General features: G+C 39.9%; 1 long non-coding RNA gene across 1 annotated transcript in view; it reads right to left on the reverse strand.

Moving 5' to 3' along the window:
- The window catches only part of LOC132482063 (uncharacterized), a 342,151-nt gene that overhangs the window by 83,239 nt on the left and 242,239 nt on the right, over positions 1–16,673 (reverse strand). The window lies entirely within an intron of this gene.

A 16,673-nucleotide genomic window follows, 5' to 3' on the forward strand; every position in this document is an offset into this window, starting at 1 on the left:
CTATATATTTTTTCAAAATTGCTTAGAAGTAACATAACATAACCACTTTAAATTCATTTCATTTAAAAACAGCAGTACCAGGGGCTTCCCTGGTGGCGCAGTGGTTGAGAGTCTGCCTGCCGATGCAGGGGACACGGGTTCGTGCCCCGGTCCGGGAGGATCCCACATGCCGCGGAGCGGCTACGCCCGTGAGCCATGGCTGCTGAGCCTGCGCGTCCGGAGCCTGTGCTCCGCAACGGGAGAGGCCACAACAGTGAGGGGTCCGTGTACCGCAAAAAAAAATAAAATAAAAAAATAAAAAATAATAAAAATAAAAACAGCAGTACCAAATCACGTGTATCTTTCCAACCTTCATTTATCTGTTAAGCATGGCCAGGAATTTGTTCTGAAATCTACTCTCAGATTTCATAATATACCCTAGTGGATACGCCAGCACTAGGCCAACCTCTAGCTTTCTACTGCATTTATTTCTACCATTTACTCAGAAGATGCAGTTAAAACCGTCTAACAAGGTTCTCGCAAGTTCCCTGAATATCAACCATATGCCAGGTGGAGCCAGTTCATTTCACCCAATGGGTTGATGCATTACATAAATATGCAAAAGGTCTGGTTGTGAAATGGGGTGAACACAGGCAACGCCTGTGACTTACTCCCTTTGGTCTTGGAAATGGAATTGGGGTTGTGAGCTTGGTGCTACCACAAAAGTGAGACTCTAAATCTCTCATCTGTCTGCAGGTGTCTTACCAGGCTCCAAGCCTACATGCTCCGACCACAGAGAGGGAAACGTGGTGGCCCACCCTCTACCGTGGCAAAGGAAGTGATAAGAACAAGAGCACTCTGCTACTGAGGATGAACACTAGCCTAATACGCTCAGTCGTACGCTGAAACAGATACATTCGTGAGTACTCTGGTTCTAGTTTTCAAAATCACGTGCCTGTAATGTTTCTTCAAAATATTTTGAGGGGCAACCATCTCCAGTTTTATATAATTAAGCGAAAGCTTGAGTTATTTAATTAAATTTAAAATTTTTTTTTTCTTTTTTTTGGCCATGCTGTGTGGCATGTGGGATCTTAGGTCCCCAACTAGGGATCGAACCCGCACCCCTTGAATTGGAAGCACAGAGTCTTGACCACTGGACCACTAGGGAAGCCCCTTGTTTGAGTTATTTAACTGAATGGTAACTTACACTCATAATCATATAGAGTGACATTCAGGTTACATCGTGCCAACTGCAAAATCATTGGCAGATTATGCTGTGTAGTCTCCCCAATGATGCAGTGACAATGGCCTAGCTTTATCTTATTTTCACAGATGAGAGAAGGTGAGCTGGAGAGTTACATAAGAGGTTTCTACAATTTTGTGTTTTTCATAAAAACATTGAAAATATATTGCTTGTGTTTTTTTATATTAATCCACAAGTTCAATTAATAAGAATTAATTTTATGGGCAGAAGACTAAAATAGACATTTCTCCAAAGGAGACATAATGATGGCCAACCAATAGGTGACAAGATGTTCTATTGCTGATTATTAGAGAAATGCAAATCAAAACCACAATGACGCATCACCTCAACATCGGTCAGAATGGCCACTATTAAAAAGTCTACAAGGGCTTCCCTGGTGGCGCAGTGGTTGAGAGTCCGCCTGCCGATGCAGGGGACACGGGTTCGTGCCCCGATCCCGGAAGATCCCACATGCCGCGGAGCGGCTGGGCCCGCGAGCCATGGCCGCGGAGCCTGTGTGTCCGGAGCCTGTGCTCCGCAACGGGAGAGGCCACAGCAGTGAGAGGCCTGCGTACAGCAAAAAAAAAAAAAAAAAAAGTCTACAAATAACAAATGATGAAGACGGCGTGAAGAAAAAGGAACCCTCCTACACTGTTGGTGGGAGCGTAAATTGGTGCAGCCACTATAGAAAACAGTGTGGAGGTTCCTTAAAAAGCTAAAGATAGAACTAGCATATGATCCAGCAATCCCACTCCTGGGCATATAACTGGAGAAAATTCTAACTCAAGAAGATACATGCACCCCTATGTTCTATTTAGCGCTATTTACAATAGCCAAGACAGGGAAGCAACCTAAATTTCCATTGACAGAAGAATAGATAAAGAAGATGTGATATGTGTGTGTGTGTGTGTGTGTGTGTGTGTGTGTATACACATACACACAATGGAATATTACTCAGCCATAAAAAGGAATGAAATAATGCCATTTGCAGCAACATGGATGGACCTAGAGAATATCATACTTAATGAAGTAAGTCAGACTGAGAAAGACAAATATTATATGATATCACTTACACGTGGAATCTAAAAAATAATGCAAATGAGCTAATTTACAAAACAGAAATAGACTCACAAACACAGAAAACAAACTCTTGGTTTACCAAAGGGGAAAGGGAAGGGGGAGGGATAAATTAGGCATATGGGATTAATGGCTACATACTACAATACTATACATAAAACAGATAAGCAATAAGGAATTACTGTATAGCACAGGAAACTATATTCAATATTTCATAATAGCCTATAATGGGAAAGGTATGTATATAAATATATAACTGAATCACTTTGATGTACACCTGAAACTAACACAATATTATAAATCAACTATACTTCAATAAAATAAAATATTAAAAAAGATTAATTTCAAAAATAAAAAAAGAATTATGTAAAGAAAAGTTGGCCTTTGTACCTTTATCCCCCCACCCCAATTCCTGTCCCTCCAAAAATACACAACATGCCTAGCCTAGTACACATTATGTTTCTACACACATGGTGCAGGTATGATTGCCCTGAATGTATATATTTTCTAGTTTTTAAATTTACTGTACCGAGCTTAATTTACTGTACTATTTATTTTAAAATGTAAAAACATAGTAAATAACTTTCTGTAAGCAACAGAGATTTATCACCTTCTTAGCAGCTCCTCATGCTGATGTATGATTTCTTTAACCAGCATGATAATGTTGGTCTCTTAGGAAGGTTACTATTAATACTTTTACAAAACAACACTGAAAAGAATATCTTGTCTATTTATCTGGTGTGACTGTGGTACAATTTTTGAAAAAATTTAATGGAACTCTTTATCCCAAGTATGCAAATTCAAAACTGGTATTCTCCCCTAATGCTCCTCCACTAATGCCTTGTCACTTTGCACTCCCGCTAATGGTGCATACAAATACCAATTTCCTATTTCCAATATTGCATATTACCTTTCTTTGCTGACTTTTTTCAAACCGATGGATTAAAATGTTATCCCTTCCAGGGGAGAGGTAAAATTGTCACTATATGCAGATGACATGATGCTATATAAAGAAAACCCTAAGGACTCCATGCAAAAACTACTAGATCTAATCAGTGAACCCAGGAAAGTAGCAGGATACAAGATTAACACTCAGAAATCGGTTGCATTCCTTCACACTAACAATGAAATACCAGAAAGGGAATGTAAAAAAACAATACCTTTTAAAATGGCACCAAAAAAAATACCTAGGCATAAACCTGACCAAGGAGGTGAAAGACTTATTTGCTGAGAACTATAAAACATTAATAAAGGAAATAAAAGAGGATTCAAAGAAATGGAAAGATATCCCATGCTCTTGGATTGGAAAAATTAATACTGTTAAAATGGCAATACCACCCAAAGCAATCTACAGATTTAATATGATCCCTATCAAATTACCCATGACATTTGTCACAGAACTAGATCAAATAATACAAAAATTTATGTGGAACTATAAAAGACCCAGAATTCCTAGAGCAATACTGAGGGAAAAAAAAGAAAAACAAAGTCTGGCACAACTCTCCCAGACTTCAGACAATACTACAAAGCTACAGTAATCAAAACAGTTTGGTATTGGTATAAAAACAGGTATATGGATCAGTGGAACAGAACAGAGAGCCCAGAAATAAACCCACACACCTACGGTCAATTAATCTTCAACAAAGGAGGCAAAAATATAAAATGGGAAAAAGTCTCTTCAGCAAGTGGTGCTGGGAAAGTTGGATAGCCACATGTAAATCAGTGAAGTTAGAACACACTCTCACACCATGCACAAAAATAAACTCAAAATGGCTTAAAGACTTAAACGTAAGACATGACACCATAAAACTCCTAGAAGAGAGCACAGGCAAAACATTCTCTGATATAAATCATACAAATGTTTTCTTAGGTCAGTCTCCCAAGGCAATAGAAATAAAAACAAAAATAAACAAATGGGACCTAATCAAACTTACAAGCTTTTGCACAGCAAAGGAAACCATAAAAAAAGAAACAAAACAAACAGAAAAACAAAACAAAATGAAAAGACAACCTACAGAATGGGAGAAAATATTTGCAAACAATGCGACAGACAAGGGCTTAATCTCCAAAATATACAAACAGCTCATACAATTCAACAACAACAAAATAACCCACTTGAAAAATGGGCAGAAGACCTTAATAGACATTTCTCCAAAGAAGACATACAGACGGCCAGTGGGCACATGAAAAGACGCTCAACATCACTAATTATCAGAGAAACACAAATCAAAACTACAATGAGGTATCACCTCACACCCGTCAGAATGGCCATGATTAAAAAGTCTACAAATAACAGATGCTGGAGAGGGTGTGGAGAAAAGGGAACCCCCCTACACTGTTGGTGGGAATGTAAGTTGGTACAGCCATTATGGAAAACAATATGGAGGTTCCTCAGAAAACTAAAAACAGAATAACCATATGATCCAGCAATCCCACTCCTGGGAATATACCTGGACAAATGTGTAATTCAAAAAGATACGTGCACCCCCATGTTTATAGCAGCACTGTTCACAATAGCCAAAAGATGGCAACAACCTAAGTGTTCATCAACAGATGAATGGATAAAGAAGATGTGATACATATATATAATGGACTGTTACTCAGCCATAAAAAGGAATGAAATAATACCATTTGCAGCAACATGGATGCAACCAGAGATGATCATACTAAGTGAAGTAAGTCAGAGAGAGAAAGACAAATACCGTATGATATCACTTACATGTGGAATCTATACTATGACACAAATGAACCTATCTACAAAACAGACTCATGGCCATAGAGAACAGACTTGTAGGTGCCAAGGGGGAGACGCGGGGGAGGGATAGAGATGGACTGGGAGTTTGGGGTTGGTAGATGCAAACTATTACATTTAGAATGGATAAACAACAAGGTCCTAATGTAGAGCACAGGGAACTATACTCAATATCCTGTGATAAACCATCATGGCATACAAAAAAAAAAGAATGTGTATGTGTGTATAACTGAGTCACTTTGCTGTGCAGCAGAAATTGGCACACATTGTAAATCAGCTATACTTTAATAAAAAAATGTTCATCTCTTTTTTATTCTAATGTGTTTTTTTAAGTGTAAGCATTTCTTCAATAACCATTCTATATGCAATTCATAATTCTGAAAATGGTCTGTGATATCCCTTGGTTCTTTTTCCCACTGGGTTTGCCTTTTTCCTATGGATCTTAACACCTTCTGTATAATTATGTGGGTCAGAATGTTATAGTGGTAATTATCATCTGCCTTCCATGTCCCTTTATGCTTATGCGATTGTAAGGGGTAGGGAAATTGATGAATTTTAAAATACTTATACTCTACCTGAAATACAATAATTTGAATTTACAGAAAAATTGGTGAAAATTTCAAAGACTCTTATCAAAATACAGTTCCCCAAATCTCAGATGGAGACACACAGTTATCATGAGAAGTAAGGACTGCCTAGTGTCCTATCTAAGCAATGGATAGTCATCCATTCATAATGCTAAACAAATTCAGTAATACACATTTGTAAACTAGTAAAAAAGAAGTAGCCAAACTGTTTTCAGATAATTTGTAGTCAGCCACCTTTTCCCACTCTCTAAACTAACAGTGGTGGTATTATAAGAAATGGGTATTGTTGAGGATAAATTTTAAGATATGGAAGAAATGAAATTCATACGTGAGTCTCAAAGGCATGCTTACATTAGTGACAGCTAACCTCTGCATGACATAGTTTGCAAAATGCTTTAACACTTCTTCAACTTGCATGAATCTAAAAAAATCTGAGTTGCTGTTGCCCTGTAATATTAATCAAGAGAAAATATTTTCTATGCCAAGAAAATTTTCTTAATGTCATCTAGCATTTCTGGGGTCCCTCGCTTAGTTTATCAGCTATTGAGAAGCAACTTGTACATATATTTTTCATGGAAGAGCAAGAAAATATATTTTGCTGTGATGACAGAAGTCACCGCCCACAACTCTGTTATTTTATGGGCATAGCATAGGTTCATAGTCCCAGACACCCATCTGAACACAGCATAGAGGCAGGCAGCCATCCACCGTTGTCTGAGACCAAAAGCCTTTCCATTTTTTCCAATTCATTTAAACTGAATAACAGAAAACTCCAAGCCAACAAATTTGGAACAGTGATTTAATGCACCCAGATAGGCTCCATGCTTTGACATACATCTTCATGCAGGAAAATAATAAAACAAGTCAACCTGGAGTTATGGGCGTTGACTTTCAATCATTTGGCTTGTTCTGAATGTGTTGCAGAATCTCCCTGAATAAACACTTTGGGTGGAATCAGTCATTTCTTCAAAAATATTCCCCACCATCACCCGTCACAAACCAGACTAAATGTGCTATTCGCTTACAAACCACAGAACCTACATCCGTATGCTACCTACCGCATGCCAACTGTTTCCCAATGCAGCATTACAAGTCACAAGCAATGCTCTGCTGCTTCCCATGGTGCCTAGGACAGTTGGAATGGGCTAGAACTGACCAGGGCCAAGTGGACAGTTTGACTTTGGCCCAGGTCACTTACTGATGTCTGTTTTCCATCTGTCCCAGAAAGGAGTTATTTCTGCCTTGCTGCAAACACGTGAAAATGCACAGTGAGAATTCTTTTGATGGTGCAGAACGGAAACTCCGTCAGTGTAGCACGTGCACACGTGCACACACACACACTTACACAGAGGTATTTAAATGTACTAAGAAATTTCATGGGGATCCAGCAAAACCTGAACCCCAGTACTTAGGAAACTCAGGCACCTCATGAAATGTGCACTCGCCATGTGTCTCCACCATTCACACCTCAGCTTTCGGAGAGACCTGCTCTATTTCTTCCAGATTGGAAACTTTCACACAGTCTAAGTGGACCCAGCAAGACCCTACTTACTCAGTCTCACCATGGTCCAACCTTCAAGTCACATGCCAAGTCTTAGAGACTTGTTTTTCAGTATGACAGGAAAATTATGACAATTCTGAAAGACTGCCCCAGAACATGCCATTATGGTTTTATAGCAAGAATATGAACACAAAACAACATTTATTCCAGGGGAAAAGAAGTCAATCTCTTTATCCCATAAGGCACTTAATTGAGACGTAATGGGTGTAAAGAATTCCTCTCCTTTTTTTAAAAAAAAAAGTTTATTTATTTATTTGGCTGCGTCGGGTCTTAGTTGCAGCATGCAGGATCTTCGTTGCCGCACATGGGATCTTCTAGTTGCGGCCGGTGGGATCTAGTTCTCTGACCAGGGATCCAACCTGGGCTCCCTGCATTCGGAGTGTGGAATGTTAACCACTGGATGGCCAGGGAAGTCCCCGTAATTCCTCTTCTTGATTTGAACAGGGAGGAAGGACTTGTTTGAGGGAGCGGGGGACTGATTACTTTATTCTCCAGGTACCCAGCACATTTACATTTCCGTACCGCGAGATAATACAGTTGCAAGATGCTAGCAAATTGAGGTTGGCTCTCTCCCCGTGAAGGAGGCATCTCTTACATTTCAAGTCGCGAGCTGGTTTCTTCCTTTTCCGTACTCAAGTTAACTCACTTATTCTCAGTAGTAGTCACCTATTTTGCTCGCACAAACCTCGCCTCCCCAGTGACACTTCTAGAATAGATTATTTTCTTACGATTTAGCTACTTTGACTTGAACTGTGAATATTATGACTTATTTTCCTTGCTCTCAAAGTAACCAATTTGTATAGAAAGATGTTTTTAGAAATTTAAACTAACCAATCCTCAAGAGTGCCTCAACATTCTACCCGCCAGAGAGAGGCACAGAATATATTGGAGGTGCATATCTGCACACATTGGATCTTCTTACACATTTACCTAACAATAAACAGTATTATTTACATCTTTTCACAACATCTTTCATGTTCTAGGATTACCCTTAAGTGCTAGATGCTATTCTACTGGATGAATGTACGACAAGTGACTTAATAATTTTCTATTGTGAACAACTATGGGTTCACTTTTTGCTTTATAAAAATAAATACCTGGATTTGTGTATCTGTATGTTTAAATTTATTCATATTTTCTAGATCTTTGTTTACTTTCCCAAATATCTTCATAAACTAGCTCATTTGAAGTAAATCACATTATCAAGGAGTATATACACTTTAAAAATGAACATATAGTGGGGCTTCCCTGGTGGCACAGTGGTTGAGAGTCTGCCTGCCAATGCAGGGGACATGGGTTTGAGCCCTGGTCTGGGAGGATCCCACATGCCGCGGAGCAACTAGGCCCGTGAGCCACAACTACTGAGCCTGCGCGTCTGGAGCCTGTGCTCCGCAACAAGAGAGGCCGCGATAGTGAGAGGCCCGTGCACCGCGATGAGGAGTGGCCCCCACTTGCCGCAACTAGAGAAAGCCCTCGCACAGAAATGAAGACGCAACACAGCCATAAATAAATAAATAAAAATTTTTTAAAAGGCAAAATTCCTTAAAAAAAATGAACATATAGTGAACATATATAATGTAAGTTTGAGTATATTCATAAATTTATAATACCACCAAATTGTATAAAGGTTTCCATTTTCAGCCCTGCCCCCCTTTTTTTATTGGCGTAGAGTTGCTTTACAATGTTGTGTTTCTGCTCTACAGCAAAGTGAACAAGCTATACGTATACATACATCCCCTCCGTTTTTGATTTCCTTCCCATTTAGGTCACCACAGAGCACTGAGTAGAGTTCCTTGTGCTATACAGTAGGTTCTTATTATCTATTTTTTACATAGCCCTTTTTTTAAAAAAAAAAAAACCATGATATTACTACTTTGTTAAATCTTTGCCAAAATAATAGGAAAAAAAGTAAAATCTTGCAAAATTATTTTTTGGCAGGAGGGATAGCAGTGAGGTTTGATTAGTTTATATGTTTATTGGCTATTTTTTGTCTTATTCTGGAAATTGCCTGTTCACGTCTTTATTCTTTTTTTTTTTTTTTGCGGTACACGGGCCTCTCACTGTTGTGGCCTCTCCCGTTGCAGAGCACAGGCTCAGGACGCGCAGGCTCAGCGGCCATGGCTCACGGGCCTAGCCGCTCCGCGGCATGTGGGATCCTCCCGGACTGGGGCACGAACCTGTGTCTCCTGCACCGGCAGGCGGACTCTCAACCACTGTGCCACCAGGGAAGCCCAAGATATTAGTTTTCTGCTTATTGATGTATGACCATTTCTTTCCAGGTAACTGTGTCATTTGAATTTTTATGTAGTGCATTTTGCATACAGAATAAATAAAACATCACGTTTTTCCTTTACACTTTCATTTCTAATTGTCATACCTGAGAATACATTCCTCGACAGCACACTGCGGAAGTCACCCCTGGTTTTGGTTTTTTTTTTTTTTTTTGGTTTTTCTGGTAGTGTTAAAGTTTTGTTTACTACATGTAATTTTTGAAAATCTATCTCTAATGCATTTCGTTGTGTGGCGTGAGATAGGCATCCAGTTTTCATTAGAATAATCAATCTTTCCAGGAGCGATGTGGAATGCCAGCTTCATGAACTACTGTTTCCATTGTTACCATACCCTTGTTTTTGTTACTTGTCTATTCTAGCATGTGTTTATTATTGTTTTTATTTTATAGTCCTCTATGTTCCAATGCCCCATCATCTCTCTCTTCGGTATTTTTCTGGCTGTTCTTTCACTCCAGATGGATTTTAGAAGTCAACAAAGGGAATCTGGCTGGGGTTGTTTTGAATTTTTGTAAAATAATTTAGGGCATATGAACATTTCTACAGTATTGAGGCGTCTCAGGGACAACTTATGCCTCCAGTTTCCGAAGCACTTTAATCTTCTTTAGCTTTATGGATTTCTTCATATTTTTCATTCATAGTACTTGTAAGTTAGTTTACTCCTGGGAATGTAATTATTTTGCTTGCTACTATGAATGCAGTATTTCTAATGCATTTTTTGAGTGTTATTTGGATATAGAAAACCTTTTTATATAAGTACCTTTCCTAAGTGAATTCTTTTTTTTTTTTTTCCTAATCCTTTTCAAACTTTTCTTTAAGGTTTTTAGTGACTAGCACTTTTATGAGACGGTTTAAACATTCTGGTGATAACAGAACACTTCTCGTAATCTGACTGTGCTTGGAAAGGCTTCTATTCTTTGGCTGCCTCGCCTGAGGCTGAGATTAGTTTAGTTCTCTCTCAGATTAAGAAAGGAGTAAGCACTTTTGATTTAACTAAGGAATCTGATTAAAATGAATGTCTTTTTCAGATGTCTGCTTTTGTGCAGTGGGGCGGGAATCTCATTGTTTTAACTTTGTCATCGTGACCATTCTCATCAATGGGTTTACTCATTTTATCGTAGGCTGATCCTTAGATTTCTGGCATGTAACACTGTCATGATATGCTCTTTATTGTGAAGTACAGATAGGTTCATTCCTTCCTGTATTCATTCACTCATTCAACCTGTATTTGACCATTTCAAATTAATATATGTACTACAATGTAATGAATGGAACGGAAAGGAATGCAATTCCAGAGTGTGCAAGGATGACACAGAGTAATACAATGGGGTGGTGTGTGACTACCTTAGTCACGGAACCCAGGGCACCATCTCTCTGAAAAGGTGACAATTTCAGCAGGTGAGTAATGAGGAAGATCCAACTTTGACCTAATATGAGCTCTTTGAGTGGGGAATGGGTTTGGCCTCTTCAATGCACAAAAGGAATGCCACTTGGGCGGTGGATTAATGACTGGTATTGAATTTGCTGTAAAACTAATGAATCTTTGGAAGGCCCCTTCTCTTCTAAGGCCCTGCACCTAAATTCAGATTTTTTAGTTTTATATGCTTTTTAAAAATAATTTAAGCTTTACGTCTCACAACATCTTTATCTGTGTCTGCTAATGACAGAAGGATAATGATAAAAGATGTGGTCTGTTCAACTTCTGGCCAAGTTACGCTAAGAAATATAGACTTTCCTTTAGGGATAATGGAAGATTTATAAACAAGGGAGTTGCTTGACCTGATATACATAATCTACGTACGTATATGTGTTATATATACTATACATATTAGACTTTGTTTTTAGAGGACTTTTAGGTTCACAGCAAAATGGAGAGGAAGGCACAGAGAGTTCCCATACGCCCCCTGCCCCCCACGTATGCACAGCCTCCCCCATTGTCCACACCCCCCTCCAGAGGGTACATCTGCTACAGCCGATGAACCCGTACTGATACATCATCATCACCCGAATCTGTAGTTTACATTAGGGTTCACCCTTAGTGGTGTACAGTCCACAGGTTTGGACAAAGGCACAATGGCATGTGTCCACCATTACAGCGTCATACAGAGTCATCTCCCTGCCCTGAAGTGCCTCTGTGCTCCGCCTGTTCCTCCCTCCCTCCGCCCCAATTTATAGTTTCAAAACAACATTCTGCTTCTTGGGCAGATAATGTACTAGACAAAGGGAACACTGGAAAAAAGGAAACGAGTTTCTACGAGGCACAATTTTGCTTGGCTCTTTGCATTAATATTTTCAAAGTGAAACTAATCTAACTTTGGTCAGACTTGGCACTTGTAATATCTTTCAAAAGGTCTTTGCTCCAAAACAAGTCTGTACCTATGTAAAATCTTTGGCATTACGGTATTCAAGAGAATATTTTAATCTCCTTTTTATTGTTTAGCCATCAGCAGACCAAAACAATCCAGACAATGGTTACTGCTCAGGTAACTGTTCAGGAGGTGGAAGAATCAAACTACAGATAGGCCATGGTCACCAAAGAAAGCAGACCATCTTCTACAGCTGTGTTCTTATGGCCCTGAAGGACAGTTACATTGGGGCCTCACACAGCCCTTCCTTCTCTAGATGTGGCTATTTTGTGTGTTCTCATGACACCTATGTATGCTTCCTGTAGCATCATAACATGCTTATACACACACACACAGAGTCAACCCTCATTATTCATGGTACTAGTGTTCCATACATCACCACAAATACTGAATTAGCAAATATTGAACCATTGCTCCTAGAGGAAATACAGGGTTACATGCCTATAAGTCTCTGGTCACATTTTCATCCACTGCCCATATATAACTTTGTTTTATATGTGTTTTACGTGTGTTTCTGTTTAAAGACACCTTATTGAATATATATTGCAGATACACTAACGTTGAAAGCATGTCCACCCGCACTATAAGTCAACCCTGAATGAAGCTTTTCCAACACCTATTTTCTCTATAAGACACGTCACAAACTTCTTACACTGAGGAGCACTACCTCAGTACTTCAGCACCACACCCAAGGTCATTTTAGGCAGCAAAATCATCAACCAAAAGGACAAATGTGCAAACAACTGTTTAGACCATGTAAAGGACACCTGTTTATAGTAGGAAACCTGAAAAAGGCAGAGCCCTGACCTCAGCTAGGTACATGGGCGGCACTGAATTAAACATTTTTACCACTGTGCACGTCCATGGATAACTGCAAACACGCTGCAAGTATTGATTTGGGTTGCAAATAATTTAAGGAAGACAGCCTGCAAATACGGAATCTACAAGAAATGAGACTCAACTGTGTATCTCTTCTGCAACAGACTGTGAGCTTTCGGAGGGCGGGATGCAGACACGACTCATCCTGTTCCAATGAAAACAGCATCATGTCTAACCCCGGCTCATCCATAGACTGTTGTTTCCAAACTTTAAAAAGTTATAGCATTCTTTTTTTTTTTTAACCTGAAACCCCAGTAAAACGTAAACTTGATAAAAGTGGGCTTTCTCTGCTTGACTTTTGTCCTTCTCCTTGCCCTTTTGGGAGGGTAACATGAATTGAACAAGCCGTTATTACAAGCAGGCACCAACACTCTAGAAATCATGCTTTTCAGATTCTAGAATCTTAGCTCAGTATGTTTTTCCTTACCCAAAGCCGACTCACTCCTCAAGTGCAATTCCAGTGAAAGACCATGATACCTCCTCTCCCAGAAAACGAGAGATGAAAACACCATGTATGATTCCTAGTTACATGTCATTCCTGAGCTGTTTGCAGTGTGAAAATGTCTAATATACAACAGCTGGCACCCCCGGAATGAACACTTCACCACAAACTGTAAGTTGTCCAGTTGGGATTGCAAATGTCCCTTTTCCCATCAGGAATTAATTAATTAATTCCAGCCTCCTGGAAGTAATTAATCTCTGCTCTGTGTGGAGTCCTGCTACGGAGATGTGAGTCCCCAAGATCAGTTAAGACGCCTGATTTAAAGGGAACTGCACAAAAACCTGCTACTGACATAACCATCTATGTAGGAGGACTTCTGGAGCTCTTTCAATGCATTTTTGTCTTATAACTCAGCCCTGTGTGAAGCTCTAGGAGGACGGCGCTTAAACACTTGAGGTTCGATCATGTAAAATGGAGCAAAATTAGACCTAAATCTATGTCAACACCAACACGATGAAGTTTTCAGCAGACTTCATAGCTGTTTCTGGCAGAGGATTGGGGTGACGTAGCTGACGACTCACACGTCTGCCAGCCCTGCTTTTCTTTGCCTACGACGGCTGTCTTAGGAAGTGTTCCCACAGATCCGACAGCTCCAGAAGCTGTCTGTGGGCACATGGCCCCTTTCACAAGCCCAACGTTCTGGAAGATACACGACCTAAAAACGAGACTCCAGGAGAGACAATGGCCAAACTGTTCCCTCGTCCCATTACCTGGAAACCCACGTGAGGAAGCATCTAGAGTTTCCTGGCGTGAAATTCTAGGAATCGGTGTGTATTAGCGATACGTCCCCAAGATGACTGTTCAGAGTGAGCGAGGGCCAAGCACACTGATGGGGGAAGGATGGGAGGGTTAGAAGATCCAGGCTGTGAGGAGAGGCAGGACTATGCTCCAAACCATTACTGCTGGTTCCGATCGGAGCCCTCAGTGTGAGCAGGGGACCTGGCTGGCATCTGAGACCTGGGCCTAGAGCCAGTTTGATGGGCCACTGCAGACCCTCAGGCACCTGTAACAAGACCAGTTCCAAATCCCGACTACGGGTAGCACAGGGCTGTGAAAATGCCCCTGGGCACAATCAGGATCCGGGCATCAAGGTCAGGCTGACCTCCCCGCTAAGACCGAGCTGTAGAGTAGGTCAAAGGACGCATATGTCTACTGCATGTGTGGTTCACTCCTTCCCCAGGCGTGTGTTATTTTCCTTTATTTCCCATCCAGGGGAAATAAACTGACTTCCTGGAAGAGCACCTAGATAGTTCCTATCCAGACTCAGAATAAACGCTGTTTGATCTAGAAGGATTCTAACACTCACACAATAACCAAAGACTGCTGTATTTCTGGCACCGTTGTAGTGCATTTGGACGAAGATACAGTCTTCCTAAGAATAAACACTGATGACATGTTTGCCCACTCTGTATGCATCATCATGTCAGCCTCAGTTGGCAATAAAATTTTCACGGCGCGAAAAATCATTACATACACTAAAAATGTCAGTCCAGAAACAGGACAATTAGGACCTTTCGTACTCTTCATTCACTTTCTAGTCTTAAGCAATTCATGGTGGCAGAAGAGTATGTAAGACATTTACCATATCAATTTTTTTCTCTTTCAAATTCAACTAAGCTTATCATGTAACACGGCTAGAAGGAACAAAAGTAGAACTATAAACTTTGTTTTTAAGAATTTTCGTTTTTACAATTCAAGTTTGTTTTCATTTCTAAATGAGACCCAAAAATTCTTTCATTGAAGAACCCTAAATTGTCCAACATTTAATTAGACGCCTAAGTCTCTAGCATTGTAGATTATTTTTTAAAATGCTCTATCTTGAAAACAATAGGTTAACTGCAATGTTTTTTTATTTCTTGTTTTGTTTTGTATTTTGTCCATCTCAAAGGTTAGACCATGGCTAATTTTGCCAGAAAAGCATGTTGTGTTAATAAATCTCTAGATAAATCTGTCTTTGTTCTTGTCAGGAAGGAAAAAGAGCTATCACACATACTTAAGCCTTCTAAAATGTGTTTCAGGAGGTCAAATGCATTCTGAGTTGTGATTTTTCTTCGATGATACAAATTTTCCTTTGCTATTTTAACAGGATAGCAGTTAGTAATGGAAAATGGTATAGAGTGGGGTTTTTTCAATTTTTAAAGGATTTGGTTAACTGACTTTGATTAAAATAATTCAATCAAGTGATAAACACACATGAATTAAATCTACACAGAAGAAAAGCCAATGAAAACTGCAAAGCTTAAGACAAAGAAATTAAAATCTAATAAAACATTTTAAACTGTTTCTCCTGTATTAAGTAGGTTGGAAGAGAAAACATGATGTGATGGGAAGAAACTCAGCTGGAAATGGATCTGGAAAACTGAGACCTCAGTCCCCAGGGTAACATCACTGAGTTTGGCCACCTCAGAGCTTCACTGCCTACATCTGTGTGATTAAGGAACTGGCTTAGATGACTTGGTCTTGACACAGAAATCTTCACTTACCTCCTTCTGACTTCACTTCAAGTGTCGCTCTCAAGAAAAATGACTCGCTGATCCCCAAGTCTACATGAGTTACTCCTTCATGTCAGGTAACAGATACATAACTCACCTTTTAAAAATCGTCTGCTTAACATTTGTCTTTACCAAGTGAATACACATTCCATGAGGGAGGAAATAGGAAGTTTGTTTGGAATTCTGTTTTGTTCACTATTTTTTCCCCAGTGTTTAACCCAATCCTTGGCACATGGTAGACAGTTAACAAATATTCATTGTAGGACTCCCCTGGTGGCACAGTGGTGAAGAATCCGCCTGCCATTGCAGGGGATGCGGGTTCGAGCCCTGGTCCGGGAAGAGCCCACATGCCACGGAGCAACTGAGCCTGTACGCCACAACTACTGAACCTGCGCTCTACAGCCTGCGAGCCACAACTACTGGGCCCTCGTTCCTAGAGCCCGTGCTCTGCAACAAGAGAAGCCACCGCAATGAGAAGCCCGGGCACCACACTGAAGAGTAGCCCCTGCTCGCCACGACTAGAGAAAGCTCGCACGCAGCAACGAAGACCCAACGCAGCCAAAAATAAATAAATAACTTTCAAAAAATTCACTGTAAAAGGGATAAGTGAATTAATGAACACTAACTGTTTGAAACAGCCCTTCCCTTTTCATGTTGAGGAAACGATTTATGCAACACTTTTCCAGATAATCAACCACATATTTTTTTAATCCCTTTTTGGAGCGCTACCTATGTATCCATTATTTTGAGATACCAATAACCCTCAGCATTTAGCTTCTCAAATTTGGACATACATATCCTTTTTTATAATGAGCATATTCCCATTGTGTTATTTGTCATTTGAAATGCCAAAAGGGAGGAGCAAGACTTTTTTTAAATCTCAGACTGTTGTGTTTTCTTTTCTTTTTCCCAGCCTTGAAACACTATTGAACTGTACCTGGTGGGAG

Source organism: Mesoplodon densirostris, chromosome X, assembly GCF_025265405.1.
Source record: "Mesoplodon densirostris isolate mMesDen1 chromosome X, mMesDen1 primary haplotype, whole genome shotgun sequence".
NCBI lineage: Eukaryota > Metazoa > Chordata > Mammalia > Artiodactyla > Ziphiidae > Mesoplodon > Mesoplodon densirostris.